The sequence below is a fragment of the Brassica rapa genome, chromosome A09, assembly GCF_000309985.2.
Source record: "Brassica rapa cultivar Chiifu-401-42 chromosome A09, CAAS_Brap_v3.01, whole genome shotgun sequence".
NCBI lineage: Eukaryota > Viridiplantae > Streptophyta > Magnoliopsida > Brassicales > Brassicaceae > Brassica > Brassica rapa.
In genome coordinates, this window is record NC_024803.2 from 20,387,107 (window position 1) to 20,394,621 (window position 7,515).

Sequence of the window (7,515 nt, forward strand, 5' to 3'; positions counted from 1 at the left end):
GTAGCTTGTAATATTAGGATCTGGAATAGTTGGAAAAGCATGACAGTGTGACTGATTGTCTGAACCTAGAATCTAGGACAATTTAGAGGCACGAAAGTTCAATCAATTAATTGAACCCGAACTCTTCTGAATTATGTACCTAAGCGCATACGACAGTTGGTCTAGGGTTTAGTTGAACATAATTGATTAGGTCGTTAATGCTTCTCTAAAGAAGCATCGATCAACGCTATGGCCATAGCATTGATCGAAGCTCGCACCGAAATTCACACCGTCAATTTTTGTTAACGGAGGAAAGCAAAGAAAAACCTATTTTCCTTGAGGCCTGGATTCTATGTGAGAGCTGACGACAAGTGACCAAATAATTTCAGAAAATATGGAAAGATAACAAAACGAATTTAGAAAACAATAGATCTTTATTTTGAATTTGCGTATGAGAGTTCCAAAGACAAAAGCATACATGAAGCTTGTCTATTAACAGGATTACAAAGAAAAGCGTATAACAAAAACAGTAAAACGAGACTAAGTTTTCTAGCTTTACCACCTATGTGCCCGCAACTCGGTTGTTTTGCTGGACGAGGGTGGGTATCGACCGATGTGGAGTGCACTTCGTCGAGCGATGTTGGAAACGTGGTGGTGAACTTATGTCTTTCAAATCTTTCATCCTGCAAAGACATTTCTATTGCATGTTCTTTCCAATAATCCTCATCGTATTCCTCTGTATGTTCCTCGTTAGGTGAAGTAATTACAGTGTCAACTGCAAAACTTTCATGGAAACCACTGTCTGCCCAACTGCCTATGGAATAATCATCACGTCCTCTCTTGGTTGGAGGTTGGAAGGCAAAGTGTGGGTAACAATGATTAGGTGGAGCGAAATGGTTAACCGGCTGATCAACGTCTAGCGATGTGTTGTTGCGGTCATCGGTCACTGTTGACTCATTGGAATCGATCGATGGAAAAGTGGGGTGTCGATCGATTCCGAGTACTCTATTTCGTACTCCGATTCGTACTCTGCTCCACAATGGCATGCGCCAATGAAGCCATGTTCTTTCCCGTTATCCACATAACTAATAACCTTTCTCTTAGGTTGGATAGGGTCGTAGTGGATGTTGGGGTCTATCAGCGTCAGACACAATTTGTTTTTGTTCATGTCACATACAGCTCCTACTATAGCTAGGAAAGATCTTCCAAGCAGAAGTGAAGAGTTCCAGTTAAGCTTGATGTCCAGGACATGAAAATCTACCGGGGCAAGGGCATTACCAATCTGTACCTTCAGATCTCTTATGATACCTCCTGATTGTTTTTCTGTAAGATCCACGAAGGTGAAGGATTCTGTTGAAGGTTTGATGGTTAAACAAAGCTGTACTGCCATGATCGTAGGGAGGATACTAACTGATGCTCCTGTGTCACACATTGAATGGGGAAATTCAACACCCTTGACTACACATGGTATTGCAAACTTCCCAAGATCACTCTTCTTCGACAATTTGATCATGTGTTTCATATTCTCTCTTACTTGATGAAACATTCTCCTAATGTCCTCCTTAGTTACCTTTGTTTCTCGAAGAACATCCACAACCGGTGTGTGAAGTAAGCTTCATCAAAAGATTTTTTGATTGGGATTCTGAGGACTCTTTTAGTGAAACCATCCATCTCCTTCTCGTTAGCTTCCCTCCTAAGGTTCTTAGGAATTTTCTCCTTTCTTTTCCTTAACCTTCTCCCTTCAGTTTCCTGATCTTCTTGAACTGGTTCTGGTGAACTATTTAAAGGGTTGGGTTTTGGTTCGGGTGGGTTAGCTAATGGTTTAGGTAACCGCACTCGGTATGTCAGAGGTGCTTGTCGATCGATGGGAGGTGTGTTGTGACGATCGACGTCGGACTCACTCTGTCGATCGATGGTTGGCTCAACCGATCGACCGATTTTATCATAGAAAGGGGAGGGTGGGTGAGGATGCTTAGCTGCGAATTCCTCATGAGTTAGAATTCGAACACATTGCATTCAGTCGATTTAGCGGACGACGTCGATCGATGACTGGAGTAATCTGTCCATCGATCTTCGTCATGTTCTGTCGATCGATGCGAGTTCATCGACATCAGTCGACGCCATTGGGATCCGCCGAGACTCATGGAGCTTTCGATTTTGAAGTCTCCTTCCTCAAGCTTTTCATGTCTCAGCACTTGCCAGAAATCATCATCTATGATGGCATTTACGTGGTGTTTTCCTTTATCAGCTCTTGCCTCTCTAGCGAAAGCTTCTTGCCTCTTTATAGTCTCGCCAGTCTAAATTACTTGCGTTTCAAGTTTTCTCACCTGAGTCCCTAGGCCTTAATTTTGGTGTTCAGATTGTTGTAGGCGGAGTCTATTTTACCGTTGAAATCCACGGTGATTTGTTGTTGTCCCAACAGTACTCGATCAAGCATTTCTTCGATCTTGCTTTCCTGAGTCTGTGGTGGTGGAGTCTGGTAGTAGGAGTTCGAGTAGCTTTTGCTGTTGTTGAAGGGGTTTTGAAATTGTGAACTCTGGTTACTTCTTTGACCATTTCCAAAGAAGTTTCTGTTTCCGCCCTGGTTTCCAAATTTCTGACATCTGGTACCTCCAATGTAGTTCACATTTTCTTCTCCCTCTGTATCTACTACTTCTCCTTCAGCTAAACAGACTTGCTTCCTAAAAAGCTCGTGCACCACATCTAACTTAGCTCTTACTTCGTCCATCTGTTCCTTCCCGATAGAGGCTACATACTTCTTCCGCTTAGAGTCTGTGTTTTTGGTGCTGCTGCTGTTAGCAAGGTTTTCGATAAGTCTCACAGCTTCTAACGGATTCCGTGTAGTGAAGTTTCCTTCACTCGCCGTATCAAGAGCCATTTGATACTGTAAGGCGAGACCTTGGAAGAAAGTGCTTAGCAGCTGCACTTCGTCAAATCCGTGGTGTGGACAGTCTCACTGGAAGAACCTAAATCTAATCCACGCCTCTTTGAAGGACTCTCCAGCCTCCTGCGAGAATGTGGAAATTTTGTTCCGAATTTCTTCAGCGTGCGCCTCATCGAAGAAGTTTCGTAAGAAAGCATTCTTGATGTCGGCCCAAGATGTTAAGGATCCTGTGGGTTGCTGCCTAACCCAGTGCATCGCTGCTCCATTCAGCGTGTATCTGAAGAGCTTGCACAGCAGGTAATCTTCGGGGACTCCTTCCATCCGAATAGCAGCGATTAAATCCTCGAACCGTTCTAGATGGTCCATAGGATGCTCGTGCGGTAACCCAGAGTAGGGTATCTGTGACACGAGAGTGTAGTATTAAGGCTTCAGCTCGAAATTCTGCTTCTGGATCTCTGAAAGTCGAATAGCTGATATGTTTGAATAGTACTCATTTGGGCGATTGTAGTCGGCCAGTGGTTTCCATCTAGCGTCCTCGTCTACAGGTTGAGCAGCTCCTGTAGCATCAGCATCAGGGATTACAGTCCCCTAAGCGTCTATTTTCTGACCTTTTGCATTACGCAGATGACCGTCCTGGTCATACAGGTTTCTGTTCTCGTCCTGTGTTAGAATAATAATGTTTATCATTTTTTACGACACGGTATTGATCGACGTACGCGGTGTAATATCGATCGTTGTCGAACAATTAGGATCGATCGACGATGAAGGTCTGGTGTCGGTCGACGGTTGGTTGTGAGTATCGATCGACGACGAAGTTGTTGCATCGAGGGATGTGGAATGTTGACCTCTACGGATGGTGCGTTCCAAGTGAGCAGGATCGTCTGAGAACAGCAAAACTTTCTCCTTGTTGCTTCTGGTACTGCTGGGCATGCACCTGAAAAGACAAGAAAAAGATTATTAGAAAGGGGGTAGAGAAAAGAATAAGAATCAGTAAAACTAAATCTAATGGCGATCAAAGCTCCCCGACAACGGCGCCAAATTTGATAACATTCAAATTACCCTAAGGAGTGTTACACTCATCAAAAGAAGTTCATATGTAGTACTTAGGGATCGAATCCACAAGGAGCTAGGGAACAATTAAATCTAGTGTTTATTAATTCTAAGAGTTGTAAATGTTTAAATGAAATAGCAATAGTAACAAGCGAAGTAAATAGTAAATGTAATTTGATTGGAAATGATATTAGACGCAGGGCCACTATTCAGGTGTTGGAGATTATAATATCTATAGATGCCTATTTGTTGCATGCATGATATGTTAGAGCTCAACCGCTTAACTCAGTGATCAGCTGTCGCATGTTTCACTGGTTAACAAGCTAGATCTCGTGTCTCAACGGTTAGTATGTTGACAACGAAAGAGTGTCAATTGATGGTCCTATTGGGACGTCGACCGATACACATTTGCCTATGTCGACCGATAGTCAGTTGAGGACATCGATCGACGGGGTCTAGCCCTATTAAGATACTAAATTGGCTAACGGTTAGCCCTCTCTAGAAGTCCTAATATGATAGATAGATGTCAGGATGGGATAACAAGGGTGCTTGAGTATGCAATCCTATGATCAAGTTCTAGTTAGCAAGGCTAAAACAAGCAATAAATACAAATCTATCATGAATATCACAACAAGGCAGATCTATAGTTTAGGGCTAATCCCACAAACCTATATGAACCTTGGATCTAATAAATAAACTATTCAGACATAACAAAACAATTCATAACAATGAAGAAATGGAAATTCATAGTGTAGATGAAAAGAAATGAAAACAAGGAGTTTCAATCACAAGTGATCTTCTCTCCAAAACTCTCTCTTCTCTCTCAAAGTAAAACTGTAACAAAAAGCTCTCGTCTGCCGTCAAAAAAACTTAGGCAGTTGATATACCTTGGATTTGACCCATTTTTAACAATGGTATATAAATATTTTACTATATATATATATATATATATATATATATGTTTTCTACTCTTCTAGGTATGTTTTCAGGTTCAGGTGCATTTCGGAGTAAAGCTATGACTTTGGAGCATTTTGGAGCTTAAAGGACAATTCACCCGAGCTGACCACTTAGAGGTCGACGAGAGGAAAAACAATCGATCGATGCGCATCAGTGCTGACGATCGATATCAGGAAATGCCTCGACAGATGAAGATTAATATCGATCGATGTACACAAGTACCATCGATCGATGTCGAGACACCAGACACGACATTTTGGATTCAGCAGACTTAAAAACCAAGGCCAAGCCAAATTACCAAAATGCCCTAACGAGTTTTTAACCTAGTAGAATATATACTGCCTAAGTGTTTTTGACGGCAAAAAGAGGAGAACAGAGCTTTTTCTAGACCTAGTTTTGTTACAAGTTTCATTTGAGAGAGAAGATCACTTGTGATTGGAACTCCTTGTTTTTATTTCTTTTCATCTATACTATGAGTTTCTATTCCTTTACTGTTATGAATTGCTTTGCTATGTCTAAGTAATTAAACTGTTAGATCCAGGGTTCAGATAGGTTTGTGGGATTAGCCCCAAACTATAGATCTGCCTTGTTGTGATATTCATGATAGATTTGTATTCATTGCTTGTTTTAGCCTTGCTAACTAGAACTTGATCATAGGATTGCATACTCAAGCACCCTTGTTATCCCATCCTGACATCTATCTATCATATTAGGACTGCTAGAGAGGGCTAACCGCCAATTTAGCATCTTAGTAGGGCATTTCATACTCGCGCATAGGCCTGGCTAGAACCCGTCGATCAATGTCCTCAACTGATTATCGATCAACGTTGGCAAAGGTGTATCGGTCGACGTCTTAATAGACCATCGATCGACACTCTCTCGTTGTCTGCATACTAACTGTTGAGACACGAGATCTAGTCTGTTAACCAGTGGTACATGCGACAGCTGATCACTGAGTTAAGCGAATGAGCTCTAATATATCATGCATGCAACAGTTAGGCATCTATAGGTATTATAATCTCCAACACCTGAATAGTGGCCCTGCATCTAATATTATTTCCAACCAAGTTACATTTATTATTTACTCGCCTGTTACTAGTGATATTTCATTTAGACATTTACAAAATTTAGAATTAATAAACACTAGATTTAATTGTTCCCTAGCTCCTTGTGGGTTCGATCCCTAAGTACTACTTCTGAACCTCTTTCGATGAGAGTAACACTCCTTAGGGTAATTTGAGTGGTATCAAATTTGGCGCCGTTGCCGGGGAGCTTTGATCGCCATTAGATTTAGTTTTATTGATTCTTATTCTTTTCTCTACCCCCTTTCTAATAATCTTTTTCTTGTCTTTTCAGGTGCATGCCCAGCGGTACCAGAAGCAACAAGGAGAAAGACTTGCTGTTCTCAGACGATCCTACTCATTTGGAACGAACCATCCGTAGAGGTCAACGTTCCACATCGCTCGACGCAACAACTTCGTCGTCGATCGATACGCACAACCAACCATCGATCGACACCGGACCATCATCGTCGATCGATCCCGATAGTTCGACAACGATCGATACTACACCGCGTACGTCGATCGATACCGTGTCGTCAAAAATGGTAAAACATTATTATTTTAACTCAGGACGAGAACGAAAACCTGTATAACCAGGCCGGTCATCTGCGTAATGCAACAGGTCAGAAAATAGATGCTCAGGGAACTGTAATCCCTGATGCTGATGCTATAGGAGCTGATGCTACAGGAGCTGCTCAACCTGTAGACGAGGACGCTCGATCGAAACCACTGGCCGACTACAATCGCCCAGATGAATACTATTCCAATAGATCAGCTATTCGACTTCCAGAGATCCAGAAGCAGAATTTCGAGCTGAAGCCTCAATACTACACTCTCGTGTCGCAGATACCCTACTCTGGGTTATCGCACGAGCATCCTATGGACCATTTGGAACGGTTCGAGGATCTAATCGCTGCTATTCGGATGGAAGGAGTCCCCGAAGATTACCTGCTGTGCAAGCTCTTCAGATACACGCTGAATGCAGAAGCGATGCACTGGCTTAGGCAGAAACCCACAGGATCTTTAACATCCTGGAGCGACATCAAGAATGCTTTCTTACGAAACTTCTTCGATGAGGCGCGCGCTGAAGAACTTTGGAACAAAATTTCAACATTCTCACAGAAGGCTGGAGAGTCCTTCAAAGATGCATGGATTAGATTTAGGTTCTTCCAGCGAGACTGTCCACACCACGGATTTAACGAAGTGCAGCTGCTAAGCACTTTCTTCCGAGGTCTCGCCTTACAGTATCAAATGGCCCTTGATACGGCGAATGAAGGAAACTTCACTACTCGGAATCCGTTGGAAGCTGTGAGACATATCGAAAACCTTGCTAACAGCAGCAGCACCAAAAACACTGACTCTAAACGGAAGAAGTCTGTAGCCTCTATCGGGAAGGAACAGATGGGCGAAGTAAGAGCTAAGTTAGATGTGGTGCACGAGCTTCTTAGGAAGCAAGTCTGTTCAGCTGAAGGAGAAGTAGCAGATACGGAAAGAAGAAAATGTGAATTACATCGGAGGTACCGGATTCCAGAAATTTGGAAAGCAGGGCGGAAACAGAAACTTCTTTGGAAATGGCCAAAGAAG

At 42.5% G+C, this 7,515-nt stretch overlaps 2 non-coding genes across 2 annotated transcripts; one reads left to right on the top strand and one right to left on the bottom strand.

Moving 5' to 3' along the window:
- The first annotated feature begins 2,912 nt into the window (after positions 1-2,912).
- Positions 2,913-3,018, top strand: LOC117128690. Its single transcript, XR_004452084.1, has one exon. It is a non-coding gene; the product is annotated as a small nucleolar RNA R71 (small nucleolar RNA).
- A 4,002-nt stretch (positions 3,019-7,020) lies between these two features.
- On the bottom strand, positions 7,021-7,127 carry LOC117128671. Its single transcript, XR_004452066.1, has one exon. It is a non-coding gene; the product is annotated as a small nucleolar RNA R71 (small nucleolar RNA).
- Between the last annotated feature and the right edge of the window lie 388 nt (positions 7,128-7,515).